This window comes from Melanaphis sacchari, unplaced genomic scaffold (assembly GCF_002803265.2).
Source record: "Melanaphis sacchari strain LSU unplaced genomic scaffold, SCAv2.0 Contig33_pilon_pilon, whole genome shotgun sequence".
NCBI lineage: Eukaryota > Metazoa > Arthropoda > Insecta > Hemiptera > Aphididae > Melanaphis > Melanaphis sacchari.
The window spans coordinates 600,827-620,243 of NW_020271205.1; the positions used below are offsets into that span (position 1 = coordinate 600,827).

At 24.3% G+C, this 19,417-nt stretch overlaps 1 protein-coding gene across 1 annotated transcript in view; it reads left to right on the forward strand.

Moving 5' to 3' along the window:
• The first annotated feature begins 232 nt into the window (after positions 1-232).
• The window catches only part of LOC112596695 (basement membrane-specific heparan sulfate proteoglycan core protein-like), a 135,482-nt gene continuing 116,297 nt past the window's right edge, over positions 233-19,417 (forward strand). The window contains exon 1 of the mRNA XM_025342464.1: positions 233-662. The gene's annotated coding sequence lies outside the window, so the exon portion shown is untranslated. The remainder of the gene's footprint in view (positions 663-19,417) is intronic.

The window sequence follows — 19,417 nt, forward strand, 5'->3', positions numbered from 1 at the left end:
TACACACACACATGAGTGCGCGCGCGTACATCCACATCATACATACATGTTTAAATATATATATATATATATATATATATATATTTGTATAAATGTTTGCGTGTGTGAGAATGTATATTTATCCAGCACCAGCGCACTTCGAGCTGAGGGTAGTTAACGGTTTCACGTTCACCCGATTCCCACCGACTACGCGCGCTCCTATCGCACTACCGACGCCGCCGTCGTCTCGGGGCAAATAGACCAGTGACTAATTCGGAGGCATCGCGGTTCGACTGGGATACCTCGTGATATCTAACGGTACAAGTCTTCACAAATGCCGTCGTGATTATAATATTTAAGTAACCTATAGTTGCGCCATTCAACTCGTAGTCACCGCGGTTTTGTGTACGTTTTTCGAGCATAATAATATTATAGAAGAGATAAATTTAATTTACTATCATCTCGACCGGACCCTTTGTGCCGTTAATACAACCTCCGTGTACATTGTCGTATTTATTCTGATCCTTTTGGATTGTTAATCGTATTTTATTTCATTTCTTCCGACAGCTTGGTGTGCATAGACCATAAACCATATTGTTGTTGTATACTACTCGGCGATTGGCCGTCTCATCACGGACAACTGCCTTTTAAGTAAAAAAGTGCTGGGGGATTGAATTCATTTGGTAAGTATACCGTGACAGTGTACTTTAGACTATAACGCCATAGAGCTGCGTACACATATTACTACTTTTAAGTCGTATTATTATTATTGTTAACAACCCAAATTATAATTAAATGCGTGTGATGTAGCCAACTTCTATATGTTTTTTGTCTAACGTAAGAAGAAGGTCAAGTAAAAATTGATACTTGAAATATTTTATATTGATATCTAATGAAACTGTAATTAATAATACTTTTCGACTACGGTGAGACAAGTAGATCGACAAAAATAAACTAAAATCTTATACACGACACTCTCATTGTATAAAGCTCTTCTAAAATTGGTAGCAGTCTGGTAGTTATTAATTTAAGTAATATTCAAGAGAGGAAGATACGCATAACCGTATAACGGCGTAGAGTTTTGTGCGAAGTAACGTATAATATATTGTCGATGGAAAAAAAATTGACCTGTCTGCCGACCGATAAGAAAAATCTGAGAAATGTTTATAGTTCTCAACCGATGTTATTAGATATACACGTATTGTAATATTATATAGATGATGCTGTTGTATTTGGTGATAAATCGTTACGCAACTTTTTAGTGTTTCAGTCTTATTGCGGTTAAACCGATGGTGACGCTACATACCAATGTAAGCGGAAAAGAGACTTTAAAACCACTGTTCGTTTAAACAAACAGGAAGTACAGTCGTTGATTTGCTTCCTAGAATATTGTGTAATCCGGTGTCTCTTTACGGATTGTTCGATTTAGTTGTAAGCAATAGCGCCTGTCATCGTAATATCTTTTATACGGTTGCAAAAATACGCAACACTAGTAGTGAGTAGCTGCTAACCATGTTTTACGTTTAAATTATTCCTCATGACAAGGGTATTGTAGATACGTGTATATCAGACGGTTATTATTTTATTTATTTGTTTTTTTTCTTCATCCTGTAAATACTTTTTTTTCGTCAATTTTTACGTTTCATTTTTTGTTATTTTTAAATATAAACGTAGTTTTTTTACGGCACATTTCACAACGTATTTCAAACGTTAATTTTTAAGTATTCTTCAATTAACTTATATGTCTAGCTAAATATTATAATACAGGTATCCAAGTCTTTAAAATTCATTCAGAAAATCAGATTTATTACTACTTTTTAATAAAACTGACAAATGTTAGTAATCAGAACTTTTAGTTGTAAGTTCATGATATATATTTTATGTGTACAAATAATTATTTTAAATTGACATATCATTATGTACATTTATCCGCAATATTGATTATTTTCATTGTGAGATTCTTCATATAATAAATAAAGTAAAATATTTACATAAAAATGATAATATTTTGTTAAAAAAAGTTTCCATGTTTTTGATTTCACGTCTGACTATTACATAACTCACACTAAGTATTATATTTACAAAACTAAAATTATACTTCTGATTATTATTACTCAGATTCAAAACTTTAAGTTTAATTTTAAAAGAATAAAAACTTATAACTGAAATCAAATACTATCAAGCCCATACCCAAACTTAAAGTTGAGTAATGTATTATTTTTTTTTTATTTGACTCTAAAAATAATTTTTTTTTTTACACCTATTATTAGTAAACATTGATTTAAGTCAAATATTTCATTATATTTTTTGTAATTATTTTGAAAAAAATAGAAAATACATTGTATATTAAAATAATATATCTAAGTATTATTTATAAGTAATATTGTATACATATTTTTCATCTTATTTATTTTTGAAAATGTGTAGAAGTATGTCACTATAACATTTTAGAAATAATTGAACAAATCATAATATATTGATGGATTCAGACAAATTTAAAACTAATGGATATATTTTAACAACTACGAATTATTAGAAATTAAATAGAAACCAGCAAATTAAAGTGTGTTATAATCAACCTAAAATAAATAATAAATCATCGAATTTAAAACTTAATATCAAGCTGAATTAGGTATGCTAAAATCACCAGTACTGAGATTTTTCATTGAGTGGTTGACAAGTGTTGGCTGGCGTTCTTTGATGAGCAATAAAAAATAAAGAAAAATTAAAATTTTTATATTCAGAGAACTAAATACAAGCTATTATGATTTATAATCTGTATAATAAAAAAGAAAACATAGATATCTAAAAGAATCTTTTTTATCCTAGACTGCGTACCTGTTGTACAATTGAAATAATAATTATTAAATTGGAACTAAAATATATATATATATATATATATATATATATAAACAATTATTCAGCAGAACACACCTCTCACGTCAAAGATAAGTTAAATTAGTACTATTAAGAATGTAAAAATCAAAGACGTTTGAGTTATATAAATTATATGTTAGTATGGTAATTTTAACATAATAAAAAATATTTAAATTCACTCGCTTTTATGTGTTTACAACTATGTGATTTTCAAACTGTTATCTATTACATTTTTTGGAATCTAAAATACCTAAGTTCTATTTCACGTAGCAGTCACAATTATAAAACTTAAATCGTTAAAACTAATTGGATAACGTTTATTAGTTATCTCATAATGCATTTGTAAAGAATGTTATAAATTATCGTGCATTAAATAACAGTCTTGAAAAAATAAATTATTAAATTAAAGTATCAAAACACATTAAATTAAGTTAATTTACGGTCATGCTCATGTTATGCTTATATTAAAATATATAATTTTAAAAGATTAAAAATATGCCACATGATTTATATAATTGTTACGAAATCAAAGTTTAATTTACTTTAAGTGGTTGTCAGCACTTGACAGACAGTTGGGAATTCTTACTAAAGAGTGACAGCTACTTAAAATAATTTCCTCGTTAAGTATTGTAATAAATACCATATTTTCTTGGAAATAAATTCAATGAATCCAAAAAAAAAAAAAAAAAAAAAAAATATGCGTAGCCCGAAAAATTATATTTAACACCTTATTTCATAATTTCTATACCATCCATAACAAGAAATCGTCAAATGGATGATATTCCATTTGGTATTATTTATGGTTCAACTATTAAGACGTAGAATAAATATTAAGGTTACGGTTATGGATTTGAAAGATACAATTATTTTATAAAAATTAAATTATCGAAGATAAATCTTATAGCGCGTTAAAATAATTTTATAAAATACATATTATAAATGTATATAAAAAATAAAATACTCTCAATAATAATTTTTAAAGTCTTTTATTAATTTAATTCTTATTACAGAATAAATAGTAGGTATTTTTATGTTTTGAAGCTTTTTTTTATTTATAAATTAAATCTACAATTTATACCACTTGGGCGTAATAAATAAATGTGATATAATGTTTTTTATACACGTTTGAAGCTTAAAACCTTTTTTTAATGCATTGTTAATAATATTTATATTGAAAAAAGTCAATCACTCATCAACATGCAATAAGTTTATATCATAGAAAAATGTAACTAATTAACTAATAGTATTTAATGTGGTTTATTTCACATAAGCCCATATTCAGGTTTTATATTAAGGTTAAATTGCGGGTACTCAAAATTAAGAGCTATTAGAAAAAGTTGATTGACAATAAGATTTACTACCCACAAAATATTTTATAAACATTACATTTTTATAATTTAGGATAAATACGTGATCACTTCACGTTAAAATAATATACGAAAAAACCAACATATCTCAGTTTATTGAACCAATCTAACATATTATTATACATATATGTATATATTTTTTTTTTTAATGCCGTATGTTGGATTCTTTTGTAGAATCTATGGTTTTGAAACTGCTAGTGGAATTCTAAGCGAACTGGCATGATCACATTCTGAATGAACGCTGGTAGGGAATAAGTAATGCCCTCCAGACAATAGGGCTTCAATATATATTGTATAATATGAGGTTTTTTTATTTTCTTTTGGAATCAAGTGTTTATCTAAAAGAAAAATAAGAAAACTGGCTAACAACTCGAAAAAAAAAAATATAAATATAACATAGTAAAAGTAAATTGCATTACCAACACAGTTATAAACACGTCATGGTAATTACATAATATAAGAACAGCATTTTATGTATATTATTATCATATCACTACTACATATCTATCAAACTATTTATTATTTATTATAATATTGCAATAATTATTTAAGTCAGTTTTATGTAAAAATGCATTAATTGAATATACAAATATTATGTGCTATAATTCACTAATCTAATAAATTTATTGATATGATGTACTATTAAATCATATAATTATGCATGTTTATATTTAATATAATACGCATTATCATAAATTCTATTTAAATCCTAACTAATTTAATTTCAATACCTATTGCTTACATTTTTTTTTTTTTTTTAAACAAATACTCTATAGTTCGAGTGGAAAGGTATTTAGTTAGGTTCAGTCATTTTCCCGGGACTTAGTAAAATCCGGTTTTGGGTAGGTTCGATTTATATTATAGTTTGGAACTGTAATAGAATATTACTCTCTGTTTTTGAACTTTGTGAGAACGTTAAATAAGGATCGAATCAAAACTATCCACAACAGAGTTTGAAAGTTTGGTTACAAGTTTTCATAATGCTCGTACATACAATATAGTCATAGATTTTATAATATTAAGTGTACAAAAAATAATTATCAAATAGTTACTAAAATGTATTTAACCCTATTTTTATGTTTATAGTATATTACATATGGATAAAAAATATTATTATTAGTTATAAATATATTTAATTTTAGTTAAATTTAGGTTCTTATAATGTTTACAACTTAGACAATAAAAATATATTAACTATTAAGCATTTTTGTCATTGTATTAATAACTTTATAGTATATTGGTGAAATGTGTATCACATTGAACAAAAAAATATCATCTAATTAATAAAATAATTAACAGTAGAAGTTGAGTTTAGTTATAGCTTATCATACTTGATTTAATTTTTTAAATATTGCGGATAGTTTTTTTTATTATCCTTGAAAAAACTATCGAGAAAAATGAAAAATTACATTTAAAAGTACAATTTATAATTTATTCGTATATTATTTAAATGGACTGTATTGCATTTTTAGAGCATTTCTTTAACCCGAAAAAAATTGGAAATAGAAAAATATTGAATAAAATATTATTATTGTTAAGCTAATACAACATTAATACGTATCATTTATTCTTTGCTCATTCAGAAAAGAAAAATACATTTTACAATTATAATTTTAAAGAATGTATACAGTTAAAAATATAATGGCATTTATAATAAGTAATAATTATGTATATGATAAATGTGTAAGTAATTAAAAATATGCAAATACATTATATTCAAAGTTCAAAAATTTGACACATTAAAAGTTTGGTTTTCAAGTATATGGAGCTTTATGATCATTTCCCAAAATAAAAAAAAAAAACAAATCAACACTGTTCAAAAATTAAATAACCAAAATAAATACATAAATAAAAGGTAAATTAAATGCTATTGAAACGTTTCTGAATCGTCTAAATGAATATATATGTCGTTGTAGATTTAATGTACTGTAAAAAACACGTTAAGTGCCTTACATAAACTTGTACAATTATTACATACGTTTTTCTAAAGTCATTGAACTGGAAATATTCAGAATGCACAAAAATACTAAAAAAATAAAATAAACACTTTGATAATATTAATTATATTTGAATCTTTTTTTTTTAATTCAATTGAATCTAGTTTTTAGTATTTTTTTTATCAATAATCAAAGAGTGTAGTAGCTGACCAACTATACATTTATATTTAAAACTGTTAATGGTATTACCGTATAATACACGCTCTCCTAAGGGTATCTATTATTGCAAATCTACTATCTATATTATACAATTGAGATAGGTCTGTAACTGGGATTTCCGGCAAAGGCTAACTCGTTACACATACTGCACACGACGACGCACATATTATTTGGGTACTCGGAGAAGTGCGCGCAAATTGTCGGCGTGCGTATGCAAAGGGGTCACCTCCAGTGTTTATCTGCAGGCTGACATTAATTTCGACGTTGCCTGATAATGAATGACAGCTATTGCTTTTAGCTCGGAACCGAGTAATTAATCACCCGTCTACATATCCGGCCCGATGATTTGGATCCTTTTCGTCAAAATTAGCTACGTGGCAGCCGTATCGGGCATCGGCGGCATCGTCGTCGACCTAACCTAGACCGCGGAACACCCTGTTATATTCCAATTTATAGTCCATCTATGGCGTGTGTGCGCGCGCGTACACCTAGTATTAGAAACGTGTCCAGACAGATGGTGCGGGCAATAAATTTCTTGGCCCCGGTGAGTATAAAACCGCTGAAAAACCATTAAAAGTTCAACGGGAGGACTTAAATCACCGCGAACTCTGAAAACCCGTCGACACACGATAACAATTTTGGCCCGACTCCATTGACCACAATACCCGCCGACCGACTCGAAACGCTGAAAATATAAATAAATGCCATACATTGCCGAGGTTTTGTCGAAATTGAAAAAATAGCTAGTGTCCACCATTTACTACGCAGATTTATGTCTTTGGGTTAGTGACTAAGTGGATCATATCTACACAAAGGTTACGTACAAATTACGCCATAACATGAACTTTGTACATTGGCTAGACGCTTGGTCACCGCAATAGCTTATAGGGATTAATATCCCTTTTGTTTACAATGTCCAAATAAATAATAATAAAATTTACAGTATTATGTATTCTTTGAAGTTTTTATTGAACTAATGTAATAATTAATATTTATTATGATCTATATGGTGTATTACATTTATAACAAATATTGCGCGTGTGTAGCATGGTTGATTTGACCTATGATTTTGATAATTTTTTTTTTCATAAAATATTTCATAAGAATAAGACGTTTAAGTAAATACAGAACATAATATGAATGTATTCAAATTCATTAATATATTTTATATTATATTTTTCATATTTTAATAAGAAAATACAATAGTTATGATTCGTGTCTATAATTTTAGTAATATGTTAAAAATATATTATTATTTTTAATTTTATATTACCTTATCTAGTTAGGCATTTACAGGTATTGTTTTATTTGTATTTATGAATAAAACTTTAATCGTAATACATTTAACAAAATAATAGTAAATTTATTAGTAGGGAAGTTTTTCTAATTAATAAACGAAGACAATTTCACAATAATTTTCTTACTTATGTAATTAATTTTTTAGGTTTGAAAATAAAATAAAATTTAGAAACTTTAGTACATTTTGTGAAATGAATATACTGCTATATTCATATATAAACTAATATTTTATTAACAAATTAAACTAAATTTTCCAACAATGTAGTAGTGAAGAATAATTTTTAAATTAAGTAAATTTAAATTTAAAACTTATTTTTATTAAAATATTACAAGTATACATTATATAATATAATGATTTATAATCTGATGGTATTATGGTATTTTACTACAAGACATAAGTAAAAAAAAAAAAAAAGATCTTACAAAGTTATTAGTTAAATTATGTTAAGCTATAACAAAAAATGTAATTTTAATATATTAAACTAAATATGCATTTATAATCTAAGAAACGATAAAATGTTAAATAATGTAAATATAATATACAGATAACTTATATATTTTGCATTTTTATAGTTCCTAACTTAATGTATACGATTTACAGTTATTGAAGTTTTCACAAATTATATAAATTTTATTTATATAAAATATGGTTATTATAAATTTAAAAAACAAAATAAAATTATGTATACTTTTATTATTTATGGAATTTTAATTCAAATAATTTAAATTATATTATAAATATTATGTAAATATACTGATAATAATTTAATCAGATAAGTTAAATTTCCTACTAGGTTCATTAAAATATTTAGTAATAATAAAATACATATAATGGAACTAAATTTTCAACGTGAATTTTGAATCATAAGTAATATTTTAAGTTAGTATTAAATAAATTGATTTATTATTTTACGCTATAATATATTTAATGAGGTGTAAAATGTATCATAAATAGTATAGGTATAAGCCAAAAAACTAAAATAAATTATTGAGTTAACAAGGCATTCTATGTAAAAGACGATTGTAATCATGCAAGGAGGAATGTGATGAAACGTAAGAAGTGCGTGGTAATTTGTGGGGTAAGGAAGAACTTAGAATGTAACTAATGCAGAAGGTCGAGAACGTCAACTGCGTCGTTAAGAAGAGAAGAAATAAAAGAAGTATCTGCATTAACAAGGTTATAAGGAAGGGTGGAAAATATTATACATTATATTATTTCATTATTAAATTATAATATTTTATAAGTTAATTACCTATGAGACACAATTAAGTTAATTAATATTAAAGTATATATATATATATATATTTAGTTATAATATTACCATATAAAAAAAACTTTAAGAATTTAATTTGATATATGAATATTTATGAACAAGTTAAATGTCGATGGATTGACGTGTGTTGCGAAAAAACGTACAAAAACACAAATATGAATAAATATAGTTAAAAAATTTGATCATCTTGTAACGCTTTAATGCCTACAGTCTAAATTAAATATTATTTTTATTTAGCTTAAGCCGATATAATAACTACATAGAAAATTTAATAAAATATTACGTTATTACGTTGCTTAACATACCACCTACCCTGTCACACGAATCACGTTTCATACAATAAATTATAGTTGTCCTTTATGATTATGAATACGGGAATGTCATTATGTTGTGTGTGTTAAAATTGTAATTTATTATAAATTCGATAGTAAAATGCTTGCCATTAAATTAATTACCTTTTTTACTTTAAAAAATTAATTTCATTAATAACCTTATAAAATCAATTATTTAATAAAATTTTTAATGACTTAATATATTCGAATGTTATATCTATATGGATAAATTATTTATGCTATAAGATAATATTTAAAAATTGAAGTGATTGATTTTCAGAATTAATAATGTTTTATAGTGTCACATACTCAATAAAAATGAATCGACCAATATTATTCGACCATCATATAAGTACGTTTTAATACTACTAATATTTTTATCATCTAGTCATTTTTAGGTAAAAAATCCAAATTTTATAGGTATTTTATAACGGATGATTTCAAAAAAATACTGATTTTAATTGTTTTACTTTTAACAAGTTTTAATAATATTGTACATTTTTGTATTTTTTACTTAACGCCTATTATTTAATCATGATAAAAAAAAAAGTTTTCAAAGAGCAAGAAACGACATGATAAATTGGAAAATAAAAGTTTTATTTAAAATTTACACTTAACGCTTTAATCAATTTAAATAAAATAAACAGTTTTTAATATTAAAACTTACAACAAATAAATAATTTTAATAACACAGTCTTATTCATAAGTTGTAATAAATTTGCTATAACCGATTAATAGTAAACCTAAAAGTACTTATAAGCTAAAATATTATTACATATTTAAATAAATACGTATACTTATATGATACACTGTATTTCTTATTTATAGCAGTAATTTTTAATTACATAGGTTAGCGATATGTATCATTTTTTATATAACTGTAGAACAGTTGGTTCTTATATAATTTTATATAACTTGATAAATTAAACTATAAATAATTATAAAAATAATAAAATTAATATTAAATATTTACAAATAAAATTTATGTAGAGCGACGAATATCAAAGAACAACCTTTTATTAAATATAAACACAAATTAAAATACAAGATGAACATTTTAATTAATTAGTTAGATAGTTAAATACCTAAATAAGGTTGATGAGTAATTATTTTAGTTTATTTAATTATTTCTATGTAGTTGAGAAAACGTGTTAAATATAAAGATTAAACAGTAAATATAATAACGTCTTTATGCTTAATTAGATAATACCATTAAATATTTTCATCCTCAATAATTCGAGTGTCAATATAGTCAAATATAATAATCTACATTTAAATAACTATATATTTGTTTATTATAAATATAAATGAGAAATATTTATCGAATATTTAAAAAGTGTTATATTAATTAATTGAAAGTTTTAATGTTTACATGAAATAAAGTAAATAGTATTTATTTTTGAATTATAATTAAGAATAATAAAATTGTTTTCGTGGTCAGCTAGGTAAGTTAGGTCAATTAGTTAATCTAAAAACCAGACAAGAGACAATTACTTTATAAAGTAATGAGTTCAAAGTTTATTCAGGCATTTTTAAGCATAAAATAATTTTTTTCTGAACATTTTAACCCATAGAAGTCCTGTTATGAAAAAACCAAATTAGATGATTAACTGAATTTTATTATACAAAATTGCTATAAAATTATAGTTTGCAATTAAAACACAGTTTATATTAAATTTATAAATATAAAATTTTTAAATATGTTCTATGTCTATGATAAATTATTAGTATATCAATCACAATAAATATCTACATTTGTGATAATGATCTTTATATCTTTTACTTTATTTAAAAACAAAATGTAATTTGTTAGTAAACATAAATTTAAATAGGTACTATAAAAATGTTGAAGCTTACCTGTGATGTGTGAACTAGTAGTTTTGGGTATTGCATCATGAAAAAGTAATAGTTGAGAAGTTTTGTTTGGATTTCGCTTTGAAAATAAGCCCAGTTGTAGGTTTTTGCTCATCCTAAATTCCTTTAAAAATTTGTAGAATATTGTTTTCGGTGACTTCAAAAAAACATTATCATACTATATTCATATATTATACATACCTATACACACAACCCTTGCACGTCGATTAATCTAACTATACGTGATTTACCCTCGGTATATTTAATGCAAATTTCAATTTTATTTAAATATTTAAACATTTTAAATTGCGTCGCTTACTAGTCATACGATTTTAAATGCAATTTAAAATGCTGAACACGAGTGACACACATTATTTACATATACATACTATCGATAGCAGATCAATAGATATAACTGACTGTTTTTGTTTTAGACAAATTTTAGTTGTCACAAAATACGTTTATTTTCAATCGACATATTTATGAACTATGGTAGACGCGCCACGCACTTTGTAGGTTTACATGAAGTAATTTTTTTAAAACAGTTATTCTAACCAAAGCAAACATTCATTTATATATATATATATATATATATTATATGCAGTACAAAATAAAAAAAAAAAAACAAAAACCTGGTACTTAATACAAACTTAACATAGTTAATTTTAAGGTTTATGGTTTAATTTATTTACTACATAGTATTTTTTTTATGTAATGTGAATATTAAATCATGTTTCTTTGTTTTGAAAGCCAGACAAGTTTAATTTTATACATTTATTTATAATTTATAATGTACCTTTACATGTGCATGTGTAAATGTAATATTGTAAACGTCATTGATTTAGTGAATCTAGTTTAGATAGTTTGTCATTATTAGGTGTACTCGTCGTTATTACCTATTTTGATCTTAAAATATGCATTTTGGTCGCAAATAGTATTTTGAGTTATAAATATTATAGTAAAAATGTAAAATATACGAATAAGATCTTTATAAAGCAATTTTGATGTTTGTCATTCGAGTTTCTGCTTATAAACATTGGACGTAGAGTCGTTAAAGAGAAAATGCTTGCCTATAAAACAATGCAAATCCCGATTTTTTCGCTTGAATAAATATGCGATTGCAGAAACCCTGTATGGTTATTTTACCCCTCTTTTTCTCTACGCATAACGAGTTAAATGGATAAATTATTGATGATCATATGAATAAAAAGACCTAGAGAGAGAATTAGACACTCACAATATTTGATTTCATTGTAAGTATACAATATGTTAAAGTTCATACAAATATCACTGTTATATGTTATGAATAAAAAATATTTCAAGATGCAGTTCAAAAATGTCTTAGCTATGTTTTAGTGTTACTGTATAATACACACACACACACACACACACAAAACCTAAGTCTACATTTTTTTTTATGGTTATTAGTTAAAGTATTTTGGAAATTTAAAACTTAAAACTTCACATCTGGTTTATTATTTAACATTTTTAATGATATACATAATATTGAATTCGTTTTTTTTTTTTTTTTAAGTGAGTAAAATAAAATAAATAATGCAATTTGAAATAATAATAATATAAACAATACTATGTTTGGTAACTTAATTACATACTGACATACTGAATACATATTAAAATTATAGTTGTTTCATAAAAAAACTTGTTGACATATGTATTTCACATTAGTTTTTCTCTTAATGACATTTCTTCTTTGATAAATTTGTGATTGTTTGAGAGTTAAAAATTTAAAATATTTAAATCTATTCTTAAATTATATTTTGGTTTTAATCGTTTATTTAAAACAATTTCAAAAACGTGTTATTTATTTAAATTTAATAATATTTTAAAATATACCTACAGTTAAATAATGCAATTAAAAAAAAAAACTAATTTTAATTATTTTTTATGCAGTTCTTAAAGTTGTCTTTGCGTTTTATCATAGTAATTGAATATATTGTCATAGCTCAAATCAAAAGTATTATACTGTAAAGTTTATTTTAGTTCAAACTTATAAGTTTATTGCATATTTCCATGACTGTTTCATCGATTAAAGCTTTCAGAAAATTGAAATATAAACATAATAATAATAAAAGGGTTTAATAAAACTGTGAATAAAAAATATTCTTTAATCAATCATCAAAACGTATTATTCAAACTAAATTAAAACATATACTTGTCAACATTTTTTCGAATCCCAATGGATGTGTTGTATCAAAATATGAGGTTGAAGACTCGTTTATACCTCAACACAGTATAGTTTGGTGTAAATATGTAATGGAATATTATATTTGGATGATAAGGTCAATGATAAATCATCACATTTGAAAGAAGATTCAGAACAAAGTTTGTTTGAACAAGCGCTTTCTGACTTTCAACATTTTACGGTTATTTTTATAATGTTTGGAGGAAATATTGAGAAAATCGAAAAATTACTTTTTTAAAGTGCTATCCAAACTCGATTTTCTACATTTATGATACTAACCGTAGCATTTCAAGTTATCCTTTTACCCAGATAAGTGTTAACCATAAAAGATAATAATAGGTACATAATAAAGGTACCGTTCTAACAGCAATATATCTTAACTACACTATGAATCTTGAAATTATGAATATTATATCTGCGTAAAATATTATGGAGTTTAGAGTATTAGTTTTAGTATATACAAAAAAAAAAAAAAAAATGTATTACATTAGATATTTTTTTATTTTTAAGTTTATTTTCTTTAATTGATAAATTATTTTAAATGTGACTTGTTTTCTAATTAAATGATTTAAGTCATATTGCTTCGCGTAACTTGGTAGCTTAATAATTTAATTGGAGTCTAAAATTGACTATCTATATTTAATGTATTGTGTGAATTATGTAAATAAACACGTCAGGACATTATTGTATGCCTACTTAATATTAATTGCTTAATATTGAATTGATAGCAGTTAATCAAGATAAACTAAACTCAAGTCATATTTAAAGGATATAATTCCATACTATATTATAATTATATTGTATCATACAGAACATAGAAATATAGAGTTTTAATATTTAATGTTATGTAACCATAATTTTCGTTTGCAGATAAATGTAAATAAATCCAACATAGGTCATAATATAATATTAAATTATTCAAGAACTACTTAAACAATACTTTGATATAAATAAAATACATAAGTACCTACCTACATAATGTAGTATGCATAATGTAGCGTTTGATGCTGACCGTTTTTAATGAGTTTGTGGCGGACCACATTGAAAGTGAATTTCAAGAAAGTTAATGTTAGTGTGTGTATTTGCGCGCGCGCGCATATGTGTGTGTGTACTCGTGCGCATTTATATTGTAAATAATAATTAATAATGCGTCTAACTTGCCTTCAGATATTACTGGGTGTCATATGTATCCTAGTCACACTATAACATGGTTGGTGACGTGTTGATAAATGATCCACATACACGTCATTTTCAACTGAATTTCAAGTCTTGCAGGTGTTTATTTTTTCTGTGGCTTGGTCGACGGCACGAGTAATTTATTCCAATACCGACAACAACCGATTGGATGTTTCGCTACGATATTTGTCACTTTTAAGATCGCAAACTACGAACAATTTCACAAACGCGTCGTATTTAGTTAAACTCATGAATGACCTTTCAGTCGTTTGCACAGTGCCAGTGTTAATGTCGACGGCGCGGCGTTAAGTGTAATTGTGATCTATTTAACTCTTATTACATTGTTCACTACACTTCAATCGTGTGTTCGAATTCTGGTTGATTTGACATCGGTTTTGGGAGAGATCAGCCGCCGGCTGACTAAAAACGAGAACAGTAAACTTTTAATATGACTTTCAATACAAAGCTTCTCATCTTAGTTAAATTAATTCCTTGATTTTTTTTTTTTAACCCGTTGAATTATTTTTATTGTATTTAATATAAGTTTTATATTTACTTTATATATTATTAAAATTAGATAAAAAAATAAAACCAAGGTCACACTGCAAATTCTATCAGCAATTCAGCAATCCTACACATATCTCACTAGTTAAGTATAAACTTAGTTATAGCTTACAGTTTTTTACTTCAAGTTGTCTAAACATTACATGACATTTATTTAACTTTCAATTTTTTTTTAATATTTGAAATTTAGTAAGCTTTATAATTTTATTAATATATATATATATATATAATTTAATAATATTATAGCATCACACAATAATTATAGTACATTCGCGGATACCTATGTTAGATCCGCCTACTATTATTTGCTTGTTAATATTGTTGTTCGCCATCATTGTTTCGGTGTTGTCGTGATCCTCCCTCATCAGTTATTTGTTATTAATTTGACGTCCTATAACGGTTATTGAAGTAATAGTTCTAAAAAGAATATTTTTGTACGTATCTCTACACAACATAAATTCTCATACACTTACTATTTTTTTAAGTCCTAAATGGATGTGCATAATGATTGTATGGACAATGTGTTATTATTATAGTAATAAATACATAGAAAATATGTTGTAATAAAAGTAAATATATTTCATAAAAAGGTCATTATTATATGTAAATATTTTCGTTGTATTTACCGAAATCATAATAACTAAAATTCCATTCATTATAATTTTATGAAATACAGATAAACATTACAATAGTTATGAATAAAAAAGTCATAATTAAAATAAAATATATAAATACATTTTATAAATTGAACAGTTGACACTGATTATTCATTTTATTACAATGATTTTATTGAATGTTAAGAAATACAATATACAATAAATATTTACACATTTTTCATGGCTATTCCTCGCATTTTCTACAAAATTAAGTCAGTTAAAAAATAATATTTCGAATTTGATTTTTTCATGACTACTTATCATTATAAGGTAAACTGAATAAGAGTTAAATGCCATTTTTAGTATGTAATTTATTCACCAAATAATTGTAATAAGTAAAAAAATATATTTTAAATGACAGTAAAGTAAATCATTATATCATTATACAAGTCAGTGGTGACTAATATTTTTCTTCATTGTCCCAAAAAATAAAAAAACAAATGAAAATGCGCATAAAAATACAATAAATATATAATATTTACTTTACAATAATATATATATATTTATACAATTTCATCTGAAGCTATTGGGCCATTGCATAATATATTGTATAATAGGTTAACCACCTCTGGTATAGCTTGTGTTATGAATATAACAATCAATTATGTATTATCCTCGTATAATAATATCTAAATTATAAAACTGATATTATTAAGAAATTTCTATTTAATTTTTTTTTGTAGTCAATTTGGAAGGCGTTTACATACAAATTTGTTAAACAACCATCCTTATAGTTTTAACCAGCCACGCCCAGTTGTTTATTTTTTAAGTGAAATACACTACCCTTAAATATAATATAATACTTTTTTTTCATATTATTTATTTGGATATATATATAACCTTATCGTCGTTTAACACAAATAATGCCTTACCTAAACAAAGATGTAAGATGATTAACTTTTAAATATAAAGACTACAGAGGTATTAACCAATAAAGAAAACATAAATATTGTATTTTGTACCACAAAGTATATTTAGTTAGACATCGTTTTTTTAATAATTTAATCATACATTAATGGAACTTATATATAATAATAATATACACAGAACTCTTAGGTAAGTATTATTTTTAAGATAGAATAAATCTTGTTTATTTATGATAAATGTGTGTGTATTCGATATTTTTAATAAAAAATTAATACTCGTGAAAACGGTTGTAAACTGTAATAGATAGTTATAAGTTAGGTTTAATTTGTTAAATTAAATAATTATGTAATGTAATATATAATGTCATAAATTTTCATCTTTTGCTGAATGATAAAGTGAATTAATTAATACATTACTTTGAAAGAAAAAAAATGATATATTTGAACGCTGTGATAAAAAACGTATCTTAAAGTAAACTTAGGTCACTTAGGAGTATTCAAAATTGAAATACGAATACTAGAGGAATAAAAATTATCTTTTAATACAAAATTGGTATCCAATCTAATGAGAAATTAAGATTAAGATGAAAATTAGAAAGATTAATGCAATGAGTAATGAGTATCTTTTTAATTAAGTGGAATATTTTCAATTTTATAATATTTTGATAAGTTTTTATTTTATTTCCAATATTATGTTTTATGATTTTTTAAAAATAATTCTACATTTAAAGGATATATATACTTAAAATACTTATAATACATAAAATATTGTACAATATATAACAGTTTATTAAATGTTTGAGTTGTATTCAGATAGTGATATTATAAATGAAAAAAAAAAACTCAATTCAATATTTGAGCTAAAAACGGTATCACCTACTTATATATACATAAATATAAATATTTGTATTTATCATTCACTATTTATTTAAACTTATAATTTCAAACACTATTTATTTTTTTTTGTCGATAGAAAATATGGGAAAAATATATATTCAGTTTTTATAATTTATATTTTGTAACAATAAATTAATATTAAACATCATTAAATGAAAATTTAAGAAATTTAAATAATGGTTTTTAAAAATTAAAAACATGTATACATGTTGCTATAACCGCATACTATTATTTGTAAACCTTTTTAGTTTTAAAATATCATAAAAAATTTACTGTTTTACGTCAAGAGTTTCATAATGATATAATATGTTTTTTTTAAATTATAATTTGGTAAAACGATTGAATACTCTGTAGATAATATAAAAATAATAAACATTTTTTTTTTTATTTTATTATAGTTAGCATAAAGTGTGTTATAGTAAGAATAAGAATTTGATGATCCAAAGTTAAAATTTTGAAACCTACTTTTAGATACATACATTATACTATATACATTTTCAGTTACTTCTCAAAATATTTTATTGATGGATTTAAAATCAAAAGAGAGTGACAATTCTTAATCTACAAAAAGCACTTATTCAAACCACAGAAAAGATTCTAACGTTCATTAATTAACAGAATAATCACTATATCCTGACCTATTTTATAACGAGTTGTAATATTCGGGAGGGAATTAATAAGAGTTAAGTTGATATAAGTGGAACACACAAGTAGTGTATATATTTATATATCATATACGTGTTTGTCTACTATCCCTATGGATCTTATAAATTTGAATATTCAGCTAATTTATTGTTGCTTAAAGATTATAGTATATACCGTTCACTTAAATAACATACGTGATTAAAACTTAGATAAACGATATGACGAAAATAGGAAGATGATATAAACGTGTGAAGTGTACAATCCATACCTGAATAATACTTTCTAATTATTACATTTAAATATCAATCTACACATAAAAATAAAAAATAAATAAAATATTATAAAACGAACTGTATACTTTGCGTAATCTTATAAGCCATCTGCCCTCAGTAATTATCTTAAAAACCTTTAAACATAACATTATATTTTATATAAAAATGTAATATGTTTAATAACTTTTATTGAATTTTAATAAGTGAACAGTTTATTGAAATACTTTAATCTTAAAATAATAAAGTACTTTTTGTATATAATATGTTATGTGTTATGTACAGAAACTGGCTAATGTTGTATGACAAAAATGTAGTTTTAATAGTAAAAGTTTAGATATTCAACTCAGGATTCTTCAAAAGTTTTACCTGCATAAATTCTAGAAATCTCAAAAATTCAAGTGTACAATTTTTTTTTTTTTTTATAGCTATATAATTAAAGTTAAATTTTCAATTTCAATGAAACTTATCGAAAAATGACGATTTTAGTTAACCTTTTGTGATTCAAAAAATATTATTCGTAAGGAATTCAAAAACTTTCTTTTGCGTTTTATTATTAGATATTTTGTAAACATAAAATAATTTTCAAAATATATATAAATATTAAAAGCTATTATTTTATAGTGAGAACATTTACATACCGTCCTTAGGTACACCAACATTGACGTATTCTAAGTTAGTAACAGCTAGTAATATTATACGAAATAACTTTTTTATAATAAACATAAAATATATGTAATTTGTTTTAATAACTGTTATATTTTATAAACCACTAATTTAGTTATATTATATACTATCTTCTGATGGTCTCCACTCAGAATAATTTTTCCTATGCAGTGATTTATCATTTAATTAAAATTTAGCACATCTATTCAAGTCTGTTAATTAATGACTAGGTATGCAAACAACTATTAAAAGACTTTCACAGTTTTTTTTTTTACTTTTTTATTCATAATATTACATCTTCATTTAAAATTTTTAATTAATCTTAACTTTTTTTATT